Raw genomic sequence first — 20,428 nt, 5'->3', positions numbered from 1 at the left:
CCGCACCAACATAATAGAGATACAGAAACACCGTGGCCCCTTTCTTTGAGATAACTCTGCAATAGTGCGAGCCGCAAATGCCACTTCCAGCTTAGGTGTGCAGAAGAAGAACAACAAGAAGAAGAAATATCTCGAAATATGTCCGTCAGGCCCCTTCCCTTGAGATATATCTGCAAATATCTCGGAAACGAAGCGAGCTATGGCAAAATGTTAAGAGACCTTTTTTGTAGAGAATTAAGTTTCCAACTTTTTATGTTCTATGATATTTTTTGATCAGATGCGTAGTTCTCGAGATATATCAAGATATTTAAAAGTTCCGAAGCCGCACCAACATAATAGAGATACAGAAACACCGTGGCCCCTTTCTTTGAGATAACTCTGCACTATTGCGAGCTGTAAATGCCACTTCCAGCTTAGCTGTGCAGAAGAAGAACAACAAGAAGAAGAAATATCTCGAAATATGTCCGTCAGGCCCCTTCCCTTGAGATAAATCTGCAAATATCTCGGAAACGAAGCGAGCTATGGCAAAATGTTAAGAGACCTTTTTTGTAGAGAATTAAGTTTTCTACTTTTTATCTTCTATGATATTTTTTGATCAGATGCGTAGTTCTCGAGATATATCAAGATATTTAAAAGTTCCGAAGCCGCACCAACATAATAGAGATACAGAAACACCGTGGCCCCTCTCTTTGAGATAACTCTGCACTATTGCGAGCTGGAAATGCCACTTCCAGTTTAGCTGTGCAGAAGAAGAACAACAAGAAGAAGAAATATCTCGAAATATGTCCGTTAGGCCCCTTCCCTTGAGATAAATGTGCAAATATCTCGGAAACGAAGCGAGCTATGGCAAAATGTTAAGAGACCTTTTTTGTAGAGAATTAAGTTTCCTCCTTTTTATGCTCTATGATATTTTTTGATCAGATGCGTAGTTCTCGAGATATATCAAGATATTTAAAAGTTCCGAAGCCGCACCAACATAATAGAGATACAGAAACACCGTGGCCCCGTTCTTTGAGATAACTCTGCACTATTGCGAGCTGCAAATGCCACTTCCAGCTTAGCTGTGCAGAAGAAGAACAACAAGAAGAAGAAGTATCTCGAAATATGTCCGTTAGGCCCCTTCCCTTGAGATAAATCTGCAAATATCTCGGAAACGAAGCGAGCTATGGCAAAATGTTAAGAGACCTTTTTTGTAGAGAATTAAGTTTCCTACTTTTTATGTTCTATGATATTTTTTGATCAGAAGCGTAGTTTTCGAGATATATCGAGATATTTAAAAGTTCCGAAGCCGCACCACCATAATAGAGATACAGAAACACCGGGGCCCCTTTCTTTGAGATAACTCTGCACTAGTGCGAGCCGCAAATGCCACTTCCAGCTTAGCTGTGCAGAAGAAGAACAACAAGAAGAAGAAATATCTCGAAATATGTCCGTCAGGCCCCTTCCCTTGAAATAAATATGCAAATATCTCGGAAACGAAGCGAGCTATGGCAAAATGTTAAGAGACCTTTTTTGTAGAGAATTAAGTTTCCTACTTTTTATGTTCTATGATATTTTTTGATCAGAAGCGTAGTTTTCGAGATATATCGAGATATTTAAAAGTTCCGAAGCCGCACCAACATAATAGAGATACAGAAACACCGTGGCCCCTTTCTTTGAGATATCTCTGCACTATTGCGAGCTGCAAATGCCACTTCCAGCTTAGCTGTGCAGAAGAAGAACAACAAGAAGAAGAAATATCTCGAAATATGTCCGTGAGGCCCCTTCCCTTGAGATAAATCTGCAAATATCTCGGAAACGAAGCGAGCTATGGCAAAATCTTAAGAGACCTTATTTGTAGAGAATTAAGTTTCCTACTTTTTATGTTCTATGATATTTTTTGATCAGATGCGTAGTTCTCGAGATATATCAAGCTATTTAAAAGTTCCGAAACCGCACCAACATAATAGAGATACAGAAACACCGTGGCCCCTTTCTTTGATATAACTCTGCACTAGTGCGAGCCGCAAATGCCACTTCCAGCTTAGCTGTGCAGAAGAAGAACAACAAGAAGAAGAAATATCTCGAAATATGTCCGTCAGGCCAGTTCCTTTGAGCTGAATCTGCAAATATCTCGGAAACGAAGCGAGCTATGGCAAAATGTTAAGAGACGTTTTTTGTAGAGAATTATGTTTCCTACAATTTATGTTCTATGATATTTTTTGATCAGAAGCGTAGTTTTCGAGATATATCGAGATATTTAAAAGTTCCGAAGACGCACCAACATAATAGAGATACAGAAACACCGTGGCCCCTTTCTTTGAGATAACCGTGCACTAGTGCGAGCCGCAAATGCCACTTCCAGCTTAGCTGTGCAGAAGAAGAACAACAAGAAGAAGAAATATCTCGAAATATGTCCGTCAGGCCCCTTCCCTTGAGATATATCTGCAAATATCTCGGAAACGAAGCGAGCTATGGCAAAATGTTAAGAGACCGTTTTTGTAGAGAATTATGTTTCCTACTTTTTATATTCTATGATATTTTTTGATCAGACGCGTAGTTCTCGAGATATATCAAGATATTTAAAAGTTCCGAAGCCGCACCAACATAATAGAGATACAGAAACACCGTGGCCTCTTTCTTTGAGATAACTCTGCACTATTGCGAGCTGCAAATGCCACTTCCAGCTTAGCTGTGCAGAAGAAGAACAACAAGAAGAAGAAATATCTCGAAATATGTCCGTCAGGCCCCTGCCCTTGAGATATATCTGCAAATATCTCGGAAACGAAGCGAGCTATGGCAAAATGTTAAGAGACCTTTTTTGTAGAGAATTATGTTTCCTACAATTTATGTTCTATGATATTTTTTGATCAGGAGCGTAGTTTTCGAGATATATCGAGATATTTAAAAGTTACGAAGCCGCACCAACATAATAGAGATACAGAAACACCGTGGCCCCTTTCTTTGAGATAACTCTGCAATAGTGCGAGCCGCAAATGCCACTTCCAGCTTAGCTGTGCAGAAGAAGAACAACAAGAAGAAGAAATATCTCGAAATATGTCCGTCAGGCCCCTGCCCTTGAGATATATCTGCAAATATCTCGGAAACGAAGCGAGCTATGGCAAAATGTTAAGAGACCTTTTTTGTAGAGAATTATGTTTCCTACAATTTATGTTCTATGATATTTTTTGATCAGAAGCGTAGTTTTCGGGATATATCGAGATATTGAAAAGTTCCGAAGCCGCACCAACATAATAGAGATACAGAAACACCGTGGCCCCTTTCTTTGAGATAACTCTGCAATAGTGCGAGCCGCAAATGCCACTTCCAGCTTAGCTGTGCAGAAGAAGAACAACAAGAAGAAGAAATATCTCGAAATATGTCCGTCAGGCCCCTTCCCTTGAGATATATCTGCAAATATCTCGGAAACGAAGCGAGCTATGGCAAAATGTTAAGAGACCTTTTTTGTAGAGAATTAAGTTTCCTACTTTTTATGTTCTATGATATTTTTTGATCAGATGCGTAGTTCTCGAGATATATCAAGATATTTAAAAGTTCCGAAGCCGCACCAACATAATAGAGATACAGAAACACCGTGGCCCCTTTCTTTGAGATAACTGTGCACTAGTGCGAGCCGCAAATGCCACTTCCAGCTTAGCTGTGCAGAAGAAGAACAACAAGAAGAAGAAATATCTCGAAATATGTCCGTCAGGCCCCTTCCCTTGAGATAAATCTGCAAATATCTCGGAAACGAAGCGAGCTATGGCAAAATGTTAAGAGACCTTTTTTGTAGAGAATTAAGTTTTCTACTTTTTATCTTCTATGATATTTTTTGATCAGATGCGTAGTTCTCGAGATATATCAAGATATTTAAAAGTTCCGAAGCCGCACCAACATAATAGAGATACAGAAACACCGTGGCCCCTCTCTTTGAGATAACTCTGCACTATTGCGAGCTGGAAATGCCACTTCCAGTTTAGCTGTGCAGAAGAAGAACAACAAGAAGAAGAAATATCTCGAAATATGTCCGTCAGGCCCCTGCCCTTGAGATATATCTGCAAATATCTCGGAAACGAAGCGAGCTATAGCAAAATGTTAAGAGACCTTTTTTGTAGAGAATTATGTTTCCTACAATTTATGTTCTATGATATTTTTTGATCAGAAGCGTAGTTTTCGGGATATATCGAGATATTGAAAAGTTCCGAAGCCGCACCAACATAATAGAGATACAGAAACACCGTGGCCCCTTTCTTTGAGATAACTCTGCAATAGTGCGAGCCGCAAATGCCACTTCCAGCTTAGGTGTGCAGAAGAAGAACAACAAGAAGAAGAAATATCTCGAAATATGTCCGTCAGGCCCCTTCCCTTGAGATATATCTGCAAATATCTCGGAAACGAAGCGAGCTATGGCAAAATGTTAAGAGACCTTTTTTGTAGAGAATTAAGTTTCCAACTTTTTATGTTCTATGATATTTTTTGATCAGATGCGTAGTTCTCGAGATATATCAAGATATTTAAAAGTTCCGAAGCCGCACCAACATAATAGAGATACAGAAACACCGTGGCCCCTTTCTTTGAGATAACTCTGCACTATTGCGAGCTGTAAATGCCACTTCCAGCTTAGCTGTGCAGAAGAAGAACAACAAGAAGAAGAAATATCTCGAAATATGTCCGTCAGGCCCCTTCCCTTGAGATAAATCTGCAAATATCTCGGAAACGAAGCGAGCTATGGCAAAATGTTAAGAGACCTTTTTTGTAGAGAATTAAGTTTTCTACTTTTTATCTTCTATGATATTTTTTGATCAGATGCGTAGTTCTCGAGATATATCAAGATATTTAAAAGTTCCGAAGCCGCACCAACATAATAGAGATACAGAAACACCGTGGCCCCTCTCTTTGAGATAACTCTGCACTATTGCGAGCTGGAAATGCCACTTCCAGTTTAGCTGTGCAGAAGAAGAACAACAAGAAGAAGAAATATCTCGAAATATGTCCGTTAGGCCCCTTCCCTTGAGATAAATGTGCAAATATCTCGGAAACGAAGCGAGCTATGGCAAAATGTTAAGAGACCTTTTTTGTAGAGAATTAAGTTTCCTCCTTTTTATGCTCTATGATATTTTTTGATCAGATGCGTAGTTCTCGAGATATATCAAGATATTTAAAAGTTCCGAAGCCGCACCAACATAATAGAGATACAGAAACACCGTGGCCCCTTTCTTTGAGATAACTCTGCACTATTGCGAGCTGCAAATGCCACTTCCAGCTTAGCTGTGCAGAAGAAGAACAACAAGAAGAAGAAGTATCTCGAAATATGTCCGTCAGGCCCGTTCCTTTGAGCTGAATCTGCAAATATCTCGGAAACGAAGCGAGCTATGGCAAAATGTTAAGAGACCTTTTTTGTAGAGAATAATGTTTCCTACAATTTACGTTCTATGATATTTTTTGTTCAGAAGCGTAGTTTTCGAGATATATCGAGATATTTAAAAGTTCCGAAGCCGCACCAACATAATAGAGATACAGAAACACCGTGGCCCCTTTCTTTGAGATAACTCTGCACTATTCCGAGCTGCAAATGCCACTTCCAGCTTAGCTGTGCAGAAGAAGAACAACAAGATGAAGAAATATCTCGAAATATGTCCTTCAGGCCCCTTCCCTTGTGATAAATCTGCAAATATCTCGGAAACGAAGAGAGCTATGGCAAAATGTTAAGAGACCTTTTTTGTAGAGAATTAAGTTTCCTACTTTTCATGTTCTACGATATTTTTTGATCAGAAGCGTAGTTCTCGAGATATATCAAGATATTTAAAAGTTCCGAAGCCGCACCAACATAATAGAGATACAGAAACACCGTGGCCCCTTTCTTTGAGATAACTCTGCACTAGTGCGAGCCGCAAATGCCACTTCCAGCTTAGCTGTGCAGAAGAAGAACAACAAGAAGAAGAAATATCTCGAAATATGTCCGTCAGGCCCCTTCCCTTGAGATAAATCTGCAAATATCTCGGAAACGAAGCGAGCTATGGCAAAATGTTAAGAGACCTTTTTTGTAGAGAATTATGTTTCCTACAATTTATGTTCTATGATATTTTTTGATCAGAAGCGTAGTTTTCGAGATATATCGAGATATTTAAAAGTTCCGAAGCCGCACCAACATAATAGAGATACAGAAACACCGTGGCCCCTTTCTTTGAGATAACTCTGCACTAGTGCGAGCCGCAAATGCCACTTCCAGCTTAGCTGTGCAGAAGAAGAACAACAAGAAGAAGAAATATCTCGAAATATGTCCGTCAGGCCCCTTCCCTTGAGATAAATCTGCAAATATCTCGGAAACGAAGCGAGCTATGGCAAAATGTTAAGAGACCTTTTTTGTAGAGAATTATGTTTCCTACAATTTATGTTCTATGATATTTTTTGATCAGAAGCGTAGTTTTCGAGATATATCGAGATATTTAAAAGTTCCGAAGCCGCACCAACATAATAGAGATACAGAAACACCGTGGCCCCTTTCTTTGAGATAACTCTGCACTAGTGCGAGCCGCAAATGCCACTTCCAGCTTAGCTGTGCAGAAGAAGAACAACAAGAAGAAGAAATATCTCGAAATATGTCCGTCAGGCCCCTTCCCTTGAGATAAATCTGCAAATATCTCGGAAACGAAGCGAGCTATGGCAAAATGTTAAGAGACCTTTTTTGTAGAGAATTATGTTTCCTACAATTTATGTTGTATGATATTTTTTGATCAGAAGCGTAGTTTTCGAGATATATCGAGATATTTAAAAGTTCCGAAGCCGCACCAACATAATAGAGATACAGAAACACCGTGGCCCCTTTCTTTGAGATAACTCTGCACTATTCCGAGCTGCAAATGCCACTTCCAGCTTAGCTGTGCAGAAGAAGAACAACAAGATGAAGAAATATCTCGAAATATGTCCGTCAGGCCCCTTCCCTTGAGATAAATCTGCAAATATCTCGGAAACGAAGAGAGCTATGGCAAAATGTTAAGAGACCTTTTTTGTAGAGAATTAAGTTTCCTACTTTTCATGTTCTACGATATTTTTTGATCAGATGCGTAGTTCTCGAGATATATCAAGATATTTAAAAGTTCCGAAGCCGCACCAACATAATAGAGATACAGAAACACCGTGGCCCCTTTCTTTGAGATAACTCTGCACTATTGCGAGCTGTAAATGCCACTTCCAGCTTAGCTGTGCAGAGGAAGAACAACAAGAAGAAGAAGTATCTCGAAATATGTCTGTCAGGCCCGTTCCTTTGACCTGAATCTGCAAATATCTCGGAAACGAAGCGAGCTATGGCAAAATGTTAAGAGACGTTTTTTGTAGAGAATTATGTTTCCTACAATTTATGTTCTATGATATTTTTTGATCAGAAGCGTAGTTTTCGAGATATATCGAGATATTTAAAAGTTCCGAAGCCGCACCAACATAATAGAGATACAGAAACACCGTGGCCCCTTTCTTTGAGATAACTCTGCACTATTGCGAGCTGCAAATGCCACTTCCAGCTTAGCTGTGCAGAGGAAGAACAACAAGAAGAAGAAATATCTCGAAATATGTCCGTCAGGCCCCTGCCCTTGAGATATATCTGCAAATATCTCGGAAACGAAGCGAGCTATGGCAAAATGTTAAGAGACCTTTTTTGTAGAGAATTATGTTTCCTACAATTTATGTTCTATGATATTTTTTGATCAGAAGCGTAGTTTTCGGGATATATCGAGATATTGAAAAGTTCCGAAGCCGCACCAACATAATAGAGATACAGAAACACCGTGGCCCCTCTCTTTGAGATAACTCTGCACTATTGCGAGCTGGAAATGCCACTTCCAGTTTAGCTGTGCAGAAGAAGAACAACAAGAAGAAGAAATATCTCGAAATATGTCCGTCAGGCCCCTGCCCTTGAGATATATCTGCAAATATCTCGGAAACGAAGCGAGCTATAGCAAAATGTTAAGAGACCTTTTTTGTAGAGAATTATGTTTCCTACAATTTATGTTCTATGATATTTTTTGATCAGAAGCGTAGTTTTCGGGATATATCGAGATATTGAAAAGTTCCGAAGCCGCACCAACATAATAGAGATACAGAAACACCGTGGCCCCTTTCTTTGAGATAACTCTGCAATAGTGCGAGCCGCAAATGCCACTTCCAGCTTAGCTGTGCAGAAGAAGAACAACAAGAAGAAGAAATATCTCGAAATATGTCCGTCAGGCCCCTTCCCTTGAGATATATCTGCAAATATCTCGGAAACGAAGCGAGCTATGGCAAAATGTTAAGAGACCTTTTTTGTAGAGAATTAAGTTTCCTACTTTTTATGTTCTATGATATTTTTTGATCAGATGCGTAGTTCTCGAGATATATCAAGATATTTAAAAGTTCCGAAGCCGCACCAACATAATAGAGATACAGAAACACCGTGGCCCCTTTCTTTGAGATAACTCTGCACTATTGCGAGCTGTAAATGCCACTTCCAGCTTAGCTGTGCAGAAGAAGAACAACAAGAAGAAGAAATATCTCGAAATATGTCCGTCAGGCCCCTTCCCTTGAGATAAATCTGCAAATATCTCGGAAACGAAGCGAGCTATGGCAAAATGTTAAGAGACCTTTTTTGTAGAGAATTAAGTTTTCTACTTTTTATCTTCTATGATATTTTTTGATCAGATGCGTAGTTCTCGAGATATATCAAGATATTTAAAAGTTCCGAAGCCGCACCAACATAATAGAGATACAGAAACACCGTGGCCCCTCTCTTTGAGATAACTCTGCACTATTGCGAGCTGGAAATGCCACTTCCAGTTTAGCTGTGCAGAAGAAGAACAACAAGAAGAAGAAATATCTCGAAATATGTCCGTTAGGCCCCTTCCCTTGAGATAAATGTGCAAATATCTCGGAAACGAAGCGAGCTATGGCAAAATGTTAAGAGACCTTTTTTGTAGAGAATTAAGTTTCCTCCTTTTTATGTTCTATGATATTTTTTGATCAGATGCGTAGTTCTCGAGATATATCAAGATATTTAAAAGTTCCGAAGCCGCACCAACATAATAGAGATACAGAAACACCGTGGCCCCTTTCTTTGAGATAACTCTGCACTATTGCGAGCTGCAAATGCCACTTCCAGCTTAGCTGTGCAGAAGAAGAACAACAAGAAGAAGAAGTATCTCGAAATATGTCCGTCAGGCCCGTTCCTTTGAGCTGAATCTGCAAATATCTCGGAAACGAAGCGAGCTATGGCAAAATGTTAAGAGACCTTTTTTGTAGAGAATAATGTTTCCTACAATTTACGTTCTATGATATTTTTTGTTCAGAGGCGTAGTTTTCGAGATATATCGAGATATTTAAAAGTTCCGAAGCCGCACCAACATAATAGAGATACAGAAACACCGTGGCCCCTTTCTTTGAGATAACTCTGCACTATTCCGAGCTGCAAATGCCACTTCCAGCTTAGCTGTGCAGAAGAAGAACAACAGGATGAAGAAATATCTCGAAATATGTCCTTCAGGCCCCTTCCCTTGTGATAAATCTGCAAATATCTCGGAAACGAAGAGAGCTATGGCAAAATGTTAAGAGACCTTTTTTGTAGAGAATTAAGTTTCCTACTTTTCATGTTCTACGATATTTTTTGATCAGAAGCGTAGTTCTCGAGATATATCAAGATATTTAAAAGTTCCGAAGCCGCACCAACATAATAGAGATACAGAAACACCGTGGCCCCTTTCTTTGAGATAACTCTGCACTATTGCGAGCTGTAAATGCCACTTCCAGCTTAGCTGTGCAGAGGAAGAACAACAAGAAGAAGAAGTATCTCGAAATATGTCCGTCAGGCCCGTTCCTTTGAGCTGAATCTGCAAATATCTCGGAAACGAAGCGAGCTATGGCAAAATGTTAAGAGACGTTTTTTGTAGAGAATTATGTTTCCTACAATTTATGTTCTATGATATTTTTTGATCAGAAGCGTAGTTTTCGAGATATATCGAGATATTTAAAAGTTCCGAAGCCGCACCAACATAATAGAGATACAGAAACACCGTGGCCCCTTTCTTTGAGATAACTCTGCACTAGTGCGAGCCGCAAATGCCACTTCCAGCTTAGCTGTGCAGAAGAAGAACAACAAGAAGAAGAAATATCTCGAAATATGTCCGTCAGGCCCCTTCCCTTGAGATAAATCTGCAAATATCTCGGAAACGAAGCGAGCTATGGCAAAATGTTAAGAGACCTTTTTTGTAGAGAATTATGTTTCCTACAATTTATGTTCTATGATATTTTTTGATCAGAAGCGTAGTTTTCGAGATATATCGAGATATTTAAAAGTTCCGAAGCCGCACCAACATAATAGAGATACAGAAACACCGTGGCCCCTTTCTTTGAGATAACTCTGCACTAGTGCGAGCCGCAAATGCCACTTCCAGCTTAGCTGTGCAGAAGAAGAACAACAAGAAGAAGAAATATCTCGAAATATGTCCGTCAGGCCCCTTCCCTTGAGATAAATCTGCAAATATCTCGGAAACGAAGCGAGCTATGGCAAAATGTTAAGAGACCTTTTTTGTAGAGAATTATGTTTCCTACAATTTATGTTCTATGATATTTTTTGATCAGAAGCGTAGTTTTCGAGATATATCGAGATATTTAAAAGTTCCGAAGCCGCACCAACATAATAGAGATACAGAAACACCGTGGCCCCTTTCTTTGAGATAACTCTGCACTAGTGCGAGCCGCAAATGCCACTTCCAGCTTAGCTGTGCAGAAGAAGAACAACAAGAAGAAGAAATATCTCGAAATATGTCCGTCAGGCCCCTTCCCTTGAGATAAATCTGCAAATATCTCGGAAACGAAGCGAGCTATGGCAAAATGTTAAGAGACCTTTTTTGTAGAGAATTATGTTTCCTACAATTTATGTTGTATGATATTTTTTGATCAGAAGCGTAGTTTTCGAGATATATCGAGATATTTAAAAGTTCCGAAGCCGCACCAACATAATAGAGATACAGAAACACCGTGGCCCCTTTCTTTGAGATAACTCTGCACTATTCCGAGCTGCAAATGCCACTTCCAGCTTAGCTGTGCAGAAGAAGAACAACAAGATGAAGAAATATCTCGAAATATGTCCGTCAGGCCCCTTCCCTTGAGATAAATCTGCAAATATCTCGGAAACGAAGAGAGCTATGGCAAAATGTTAAGAGACCTTTTTTGTAGAGAATAATGTTTCCTACAATTTACGTTCTATGATATTTTTTGTTCAGAGGCGTAGTTTTCGAGATATATCGAGATATTTAAAAGTTCCGAAGCCGCACCAACATAATAGAGATACAGAAACACCGTGGCCCCTTTCTTTGAGATAACTCTGCACTATTCCGAGCTGCAAATGCCACTTCCAGCTTAGCTGTGCAGAAGAAGAACAACAGGATGAAGAAATATCTCGAAATATGTCCTTCAGGCCCCTTCCCTTGTGATAAATCTGCAAATATCTCGGAAACGAAGAGAGCTATGGCAAAATGTTAAGAGACCTTTTTTGTAGAGAATTAAGTTTCCTACTTTTCATGTTCTACGATATTTTTTGATCAGAAGCGTAGTTCTCGAGATATATCAAGATATTTAAAAGTTCCGAAGCCGCACCAACATAATAGAGATACAGAAACACCGTGGCCCCTTTCTTTGAGATAACTCTGCACTATTGCGAGCTGTAAATGCCACTTCCAGCTTAGCTGTGCAGAGGAAGAACAACAAGAAGAAGAAGTATCTCGAAATATGTCCGTCAGGCCCGTTCCTTTGAGCTGAATCTGCAAATATCTCGGAAACGAAGCGAGCTATGGCAAAATGTTAAGAGACGTTTTTTGTAGAGAATTATGTTTCCTACAATTTATGTTCTATGATATTTTTTGATCAGAAGCGTAGTTTTCGAGATATATCGAGATATTTAAAAGTTCCGAAGCCGCACCAACATAATAGAGATACAGAAACACCGTGGCCCCTTTCTTTGAGATAACTCTGCACTAGTGCGAGCCGCAAATGCCACTTCCAGCTTAGCTGTGCAGAAGAAGAACAACAAGAAGAAGAAATATCTCGAAATATGTCCGTCAGGCCCCTTCCCTTGAGATAAATCTGCAAATATCTCGGAAACGAAGCGAGCTATGGCAAAATGTTAAGAGACCTTTTTTGTAGAGAATTATGTTTCCTACAATTTATGTTCTATGATATTTTTTGATCAGAAGCGTAGTTTTCGAGATATATCGAGATATTTAAAAGTTCCGAAGCCGCACCAACATAATAGAGATACAGAAACACCGTGGCCCCTTTCTTTGAGATAACTCTGCACTAGTGCGAGCCGCAAATGCCACTTCCAGCTTAGCTGTGCAGAAGAAGAACAACAAGAAGAAGAAATATCTCGAAATATGTCCGTCAGGCCCCTTCCCTTGAGATAAATCTGCAAATATCTCGGAAACGAAGCGAGCTATGGCAAAATGTTAAGAGACCTTTTTTGTAGAGAATTATGTTTCCTACAATTTATGTTCTATGATATTTTTTGATCAGAAGCGTAGTTTTCGAGATATATCGAGATATTTAAAAGTTCCGAAGCCGCACCAACATAATAGAGATACAGAAACACCGTGGCCCCTTTCTTTGAGATAACTCTGCACTAGTGCGAGCCGCAAATGCCACTTCCAGCTTAGCTGTGCAGAAGAAGAACAACAAGAAGAAGAAATATCTCGAAATATGTCCGTCAGGCCCCTTCCCTTGAGATAAATCTGCAAATATCTCGGAAACGAAGCGAGCTATGGCAAAATGTTAAGAGACCTTTTTTGTAGAGAATTATGTTTCCTACAATTTATGTTGTATGATATTTTTTGATCAGAAGCGTAGTTTTCGAGATATATCGAGATATTTAAAAGTTCCGAAGCCGCACCAACATAATAGAGATACAGAAACACCGTGGCCCCTTTCTTTGAGATAACTCTGCACTATTCCGAGCTGCAAATGCCACTTCCAGCTTAGCTGTGCAGAAGAAGAACAACAAGATGAAGAAATATCTCGAAATATGTCCGTCAGGCCCCTTCCCTTGAGATAAATCTGCAAATATCTCGGAAACGAAGAGAGCTATGGCAAAATGTTAAGAGACCTTTTTTGTAGAGAATTAGGTTTCCTACTTTTCATGTTCTACGATATTTTTTGATCAGATGCGTAGTTCTCGAGATATATCAAGATATTTAAAAGTTCCGAAGCCGCACCAACATAATAGAGATACAGAAACACCGTGGCCCCTTTCTTTGAGATAACTCTGCACTATTGCGAGCTGTAAATGCCACTTCCAGCTTAGCTGTGCAGAGGAAGAACAACAAGAAGAAGAAGTATCTCGAAATATGTCTGTCAGGCCCGTTCCTTTGAGCTGAATCTGCAAATATCTCGGAAACGAAGCGAGCTATGGCAAAATGTTAAGAGACGTTTTTTGTAGAGAATTATGTTTCCTACAATTTATGTTCTATGATATTTTTTGATCAGAAGCGTAGTTTTCGAGATATATCGAGATATTTAAAAGTTCCGAAGCCGCACCAACATAATAGAGATACAGAAACACCGTGGCCCCTTTCTTTGAGATAACTCTGCACTATTGCGAGCTGCAAATGCCACTTCCAGCTTAGCTGTGCAGAGGAAGAACAACAAGAAGAAGAAGTATCTCGAAATATGTCCGTCAGGCCCGTTCCTTTGAGCTGAATCTGCAAATATCTCGGAAACGAAGCGAGCTATGGCAAAATGGTAAGAGACGTTTTTTGTAGAGAATTATGTTTCCTACAATTTATGTTCTATGATATTTTTTGATCAGAAGCGTAGTTTTCGAGATATATCGAGATATTTAAAAGTTCCGAAGCCGCACCAACATAATAGAGATACAGAAACACCGTGGCCCCTTTCTTTGAGATAACTCTGCACTAGTGCGAGCCGCAAATGCCACTTCCAGCTTAGCTGTGCAGAAGAAGAACAACAAGAAGAAGAAATATCTCGAAATATGTCCGTCAGGCCAGTTCCTTTGAGCTGAATCTGCAAATATCTCGGAAACGAAGCGAGCTATGGCAAAATGTTAAGAGACGTTTTTTGTAGAGAATTATGTTTCCTACAATTTATGTTCTATGATATTTTTTGATCAGAAGCGTAGTTTTCGAGATATATCGAGATACTTAAAAGTTCCGAAGCCGCACCAACATAATAGAGATACAGAAATACCGTGGCCCCTTTCTTTGAGATAACTGTGCACTAGTGCGAGCCGCAAATGCCACTTCCAGCTTAGCTGTGCAGAAGAAGAACAACAAGAAGAAGAAATATCTCGAAATATGTCCGTCAGGCCCCTTCCCTTGAGATAAATCTGCAAATATCTCGGAAACGAAGCGAGCTATGGCAAAATGTTAAGAGACCTTTTTTGTAGAGAATTATGTTTCCTACAATTTATGTTCTATGATATTTTTTGATCAGAAGCGTAGTTTTCGGGATATATCGAGATATTGAAAAGTTCCGAAGCCGCACCAACATAATAGAGATACAGAAACACCGTGGCCCCTCTCTTTGAGATAACTCTGCACTATTGCGAGCTGGAAATGCCACTTCCAGTTTAGCTGTGCAGAAGAAGAACAACAAGAAGAAGAAATATCTCGAAATATGTCCGTCAGGCCCCTGCCCTTGAGATATATCTGCAAATATCTCGGAAACGAAGCGAGCTATAGCAAAATGTTAAGAGACCTTTTTTGTAGAGAATTATGTTTCCTACAATTTATGTTCTATGATATTTTTTGATCAGAAGCGTAGTTTTCGGGATATATCGAGATATTGAAAAGTTCCGAAGCCGCACCAACATAATAGAGATACAGAAACACCGTGGCCCCTTTCTTTGAGATAACTCTGCAATAGTGCGAGCCGCAAATGCCACTTCCAGCTTAGCTGTGCAGAAGAAGAACAACAAGAAGAAGAAATATCTCGAAATATGTCCGTCAGGCCCCTTCCCTTGAGATATATCTGCAAATATCTCGGAAACGAAGCGAGCTATGGCAAAATGTTAAGAGACCTTTTTTGTAGAGAATTAAGTTTCCTACTTTTTATGTTCTATGATATTTTTTGATCAGATGCGTAGTTCTCGAGATATATCAAGATATTTAAAAGTTCCGAAGCCGCACCAACATAATAGAGATACAGAAACACCGTGGCCCCTTTCTTTGAGATAACTCTGCACTATTGCGAGCTGTAAATGCCACTTCCAGCTTAGCTGTGCAGAAGAAGAACAACAAGAAGAAGAAATATCTCGAAATATGTCCGTCAGGCCCCTTCCCTTGAGATAAATCTGCAAATATCTCGGAAACGAAGCGAGCTATGGCAAAATGTTAAGAGACCTTTTTTGTAGAGAATTAAGTTTTCTACTTTTTATCTTCTATGATATTTTTTGATCAGATGCGTAGTTCTCGAGATATATCAAGATATTTAAAAGTTCCGAAGCCGCACCAACATAATAGAGATACAGAAACACCGTGGCCCCTCTCTTTGAGATAACTCTGCACTATTGCGAGCTGGAAATGCCACTTCCAGTTTAGCTGTGCAGAAGAAGAACAACAAGAAGAAGAAATATCTCGAAATATGTCCGTTAGGCCCCTTCCCTTGAGATAAATGTGCAAATATCTCGGAAACGAAGCGAGCTATGGCAAAATGTTAAGAGACCTTTTTTGTAGAGAATTAAGTTTCCTCCTTTTTATGTTCTATGATATTTTTTGATCAGATGCGTAGTTCTCGAGATATATCAAGATATTTAAAAGTTCCGAAGCCGCACCAACATAATAGAGATACAGAAACACCGTGGCCCCTTTCTTTGAGATAACTCTGCACTATTGCGAGCTGCAAATGCCACTTCCAGCTTAGCTGTGCAGAAGAAGAACAACAAGAAGAAGAAGTATCTCGAAATATGTCCGTCAGGCCCGTTCCTTTGAGCTGAATCTGCAAATATCTCGGAAACGAAGCGAGCTATGGCAAAATGTTAAGAGACCTTTTTTGTAGAGAATAATGTTTCCTACAATTTACGTTCTATGATATTTTTTGTTCAGAGGCGTAGTTTTCGAGATATATCGAGATATTTAAAAGTTCCGAAGCCGCACCAACATAATAGAGATACAGAAACACCGTGGCCCCTTTCTTTGAGATAACTCTGCACTATTCCGAGCTGCAAATGCCACTTCCAGCTTAGCTGTGCAGAAGAAGAACAACAGGATGAAGAAATATCTCGAAATATGTCCTTCAGGCCCCTTCCCTTGTGATAAATCTGCAAATATCTCGGAAACGAAGAGAGCTATGGCAAAATGTTAAGAGACCTTTTTTGTAGAGAATTAAGTTTCCTACTTTTCATGTTCTACGATATTTTTTGATCAGAAGCGTAGTTCTCGAGATATATCAAGATATTTAAAAGTTCCGAAGCCGCACCAACATAATAGAGATACAGAAACACCGTGGCCCCTTTCTTTGAGATAACTCTGCACTATTGCGAGCTGTAAATGCCACTTCCAGCTTAGCTGTGCAGAGGAAGAACAACAAGAAGAAGAAGTATCTCGAAATATGTCCGTCAGGCCCGTTCCTTTGAGCTGAATCTGCAAATATCTCGGAAACGAAGCGAGCTATGGCAAAATGTTAAGAGACGTTTTTTGTAGAGAATTATGTTTCCTACAATTTATGTTCTATGATATTTTTTGATCAGAAGCGTAGTTTTCGAGATATATCGAGATATTTAAAAGTTCCGAAGCCGCACCAACATAATAGAGATACAGAAACACCGTGGCCCCTTTCTTTGAGATAACTCTGCACTAGTGCGAGCCGCAAATGCCACTTCCAGCTTAGCTGTGCAGAAGAAGAACAACAAGAAGAAGAAATATCTCGAAATATGTCCGTCAGGCCCCTTCCCTTGAGATAAATCTGCAAATATCTCGGAAACGAAGCGAGCTATGGCAAAATGTTAAGAGACCTTTTTTGTAGAGAATTATGTTTCCTACAATTTATGTTCTATGATATTTTTTGATCAGAAGCGTAGTTTTCGAGATATATCGAGATATTTAAAAGTTCCGAAGCCGCACCAACATAATAGAGATACAGAAACACCGTGGCCCCTTTCTTTGAGATAACTCTGCACTAGTGCGAGCCGCAAATGCCACTTCCAGCTTAGCTGTGCAGAAGAAGAACAACAAGAAGAAGAAATATCTCGAAATATGTCCGTCAGGCCCCTTCCCTTGAGATAAATCTGCAAATATCTCGGAAACGAAGCGAGCTATGGCAAAATGTTAAGAGACCTTTTTTGTAGAGAATTATGTTTCCTACAATTTATGTTCTATGATATTTTTTGATCAGAAGCGTAGTTTTCGAGATATATCGAGATATTTAAAAGTTCCGAAGCCGCACCAACATAATAGAGATACAGAAACACCGTGGCCCCTTTCTTTGAGATAACTCTGCACTAGTGCGAGCCGCAAATGCCACTTCCAGCTTAGCTGTGCAGAAGAAGAACAACAAGAAGAAGAAATATCTCGAAATATGTCCGTCAGGCCCCTTCCCTTGAGATAAATCTGCAAATATCTCGGAAACGAAGCGAGCTATGGCAAAATGTTAAGAGACCTTTTTTGTAGAGAATTATGTTTCCTACAATTTATGTTGTATGATATTTTTTGATCAGAAGCGTAGTTTTCGAGATATATCGAGATATTTAAAAGTTCCGAAGCCGCACCAACATAATAGAGATACAGAAACACCGTGGCCCCTTTCTTTGAGATAACTCTGCACTATTCCGAGCTGCAAATGCCACTTCCAGCTTAGCTGTGCAGAAGAAGAACAACAAGATGAAGAAATATCTCGAAATATGTCCGTCAGGCCCCTTCCCTTGAGATAAATCTGCAAATATCTCGGAAACGAAGAGAGCTATGGCAAAATGTTAAGAGACCTTTTTTGTAGAGAATTAGGTTTCCTACTTTTCATGTTCTACGATATTTTTTGATCAGATGCGTAGTTCTCGAGATATATCAAGATATTTAAAAGTTCCGAAGCCGCACCAACATAATAGAGATACAGAAACACCGTGGCCCCTTTCTTTGAGATAACTCTGCACTATTGCGAGCTGTAAATGCCACTTCCAGCTTAGCTGTGCAGAGGAAGAACAACAAGAAGAAGAAGTATCTCGAAATATGTCTGTCAGGCCCGTTCCTTTGAGCTGAATCTGCAAATATCTCGGAAACGAAGCGAGCTATGGCAAAATGTTAAGAGACGTTTTTTGTAGAGAATTATGTTTCCTACAATTTATGTTCTATGATATTTTTTGATCAGAAGCGTAGTTTTCGAGATATATCGAGATATTTAAAAGTTCCGAAGCCGCACCAACATAATAGAGATACAGAAACACCGTGGCCCCTTTCTTTGAGATAACTCTGCACTATTGCGAGCTGCAAATGCCACTTCCAGCTTAGCTGTGCAGAGGAAGAACAACAAGAAGAAGAAGTATCTCGAAATATGTCCGTCAGGCCCGTTCCTTTGAGCTGAATCTGCAAATATCTCGGAAACGAAGCGAGCTATGGCAAAATGGTAAGAGACGTTTTTTGTAGAGAATTATGTTTCCTACAATTTATGTTCTATGATATTTTTTGATCAGAAGCGTAGTTTTCGAGATATATCGAGATATTTAAAAGTTCCGAAGCCGCACCAACATAATAGAGATACAGAAACACCGTGGCCCCTTTCTTTGAGATAACTCTGCACTAGTGCGAGCCGCAAATGCCACTTCCAGCTTAGCTGTGCAGAAGAAGAACAACAAGAAGAAGAAATATCTCGAAATATGTCCGTCAGGCCAGTTCCTTTGAGCTGAATCTGCAAATATCTCGGAAACGAAGCGAGCTATGGCAAAATGTTAAGAGACGTTTTTTGTAGAGAATTATGTTTCCTACAATTTATGTTCTATGATATTTTTTGATCAGAAGCGTAGTTTTCGAGATATATCGAGATACTTAAAAGTTCCGAAGCCGCACCAACATAATAGAGATACAGAAATACCGTGGCCCCTTTCTTTGAGATAACTGTGCACTAGTGCGAGCCGCAAATGCCACTTCCAGCTTAGCTGTGCAGAAGAAGAACAACAAGAAGAAGAAATATCTCGAAATATGTCCGTCAGGCCCCTTCCCTTGAGATAAATCTGCAAATATCTCGGAAACGAAGCGAGCTATGGCAAAATGTTAAGAGACCTTTTTTGTAGAGAATTATGTTTCCTACAATTTATGTTGTATGATATTTTTTGATCAGAAGCGTAGTTTTCGAGATATATCGAGATATTTAAAAGTTCCGAAGCCGCACCAACATAATAGAGATACAGAAACACCGTGGCCCCTTTCTTTGAGATAACTCTGCACTATTCCGAGCTGCAAATGCCACTTCCAGCTTAGCTGTGCAGAAGAAGAACAACAAGATGAAGAAATATCTCGAAATATGTCCGTCAGGCCCCTTCCCTTGAGATAAATCTGCAAATATCTCGGAAACGAAGAGAGCTATGGCAAAATGTTAAGAGACCTTTTTTGTAGAGAATTAGGTTTCCTACTTTTCATGTTCTACGATATTTTTTGATCAGATGCGTAGTTCTCGAGATATATCAAGATATTTAAAAGTTCCGAAGCCGCACCAACATAATAGAGATACAGAAACACCGTGGCCCCTTTCTTTGAGATAACTCTGCACTATTGCGAGCTGTAAATGCCACTTCCAGCTTAGCTGTGCAGAGGAAGAACAACAAGAAGAAGAAGTATCTCGAAATATGTCTGTCAGGCCCGTTCCTTTGAGCTGAATCTGCAAATATCTCGGAAACGAAGCGAGCTATGGCAAAATGTTAAGAGACGTTTTTTGTAGAGAATTATGTTTCCTACAATTTATGTTCTATGATATTTTTTGATCAGAAGCGTAGTTTTCGAGATATATCGAGATATTTAAAAGTTCCGAAGCCGCACCAACATAATAGAGATACAGAAACACCGTGGCCCCTTTCTTTGAGATAACTCTGCACTATTGCGAGCTGCAAATGCCACTTCCAGCTTAGCTGTGCAGAGGAAGAACAACAAGAAGAAGAAGTATCTCGAAATATGTCCGTCAGGCCCGTTCCTTTGAGCTGAATCTGCAAATATCTCGGAAACGAAGCGAGCTATGGCAAAATGGTAAGAGACGTTTTTTGTAGAGAATTATGTTTCCTACAATTTATGTTCTATGATATTTTTTGATCAGAAGCGTAGTTTTCGAGATATATCGAGATATTTAAAAGTTCCGAAGCCGCACCAACATAATAGAGATACAGAAACACCGTGGCCCCTTTCTTTGAGATAACTCTGCACTAGTGCGAGCCGCAAATGCCACTTCCAGCTTAGCTGTGCAGAAGAAGAACAACAAGAAGAAGAAATATCTCGAAATATGT

Source organism: Osmia lignaria, unplaced genomic scaffold, assembly GCF_051020975.1.
Source record: "Osmia lignaria lignaria isolate PbOS001 unplaced genomic scaffold, iyOsmLign1 scaffold0003, whole genome shotgun sequence".
NCBI lineage: Eukaryota > Metazoa > Arthropoda > Insecta > Hymenoptera > Megachilidae > Osmia > Osmia lignaria.
The sequence above is the reverse complement of the archived record's forward strand: the minus strand, read 5'-3'. Positions refer to the sequence as shown.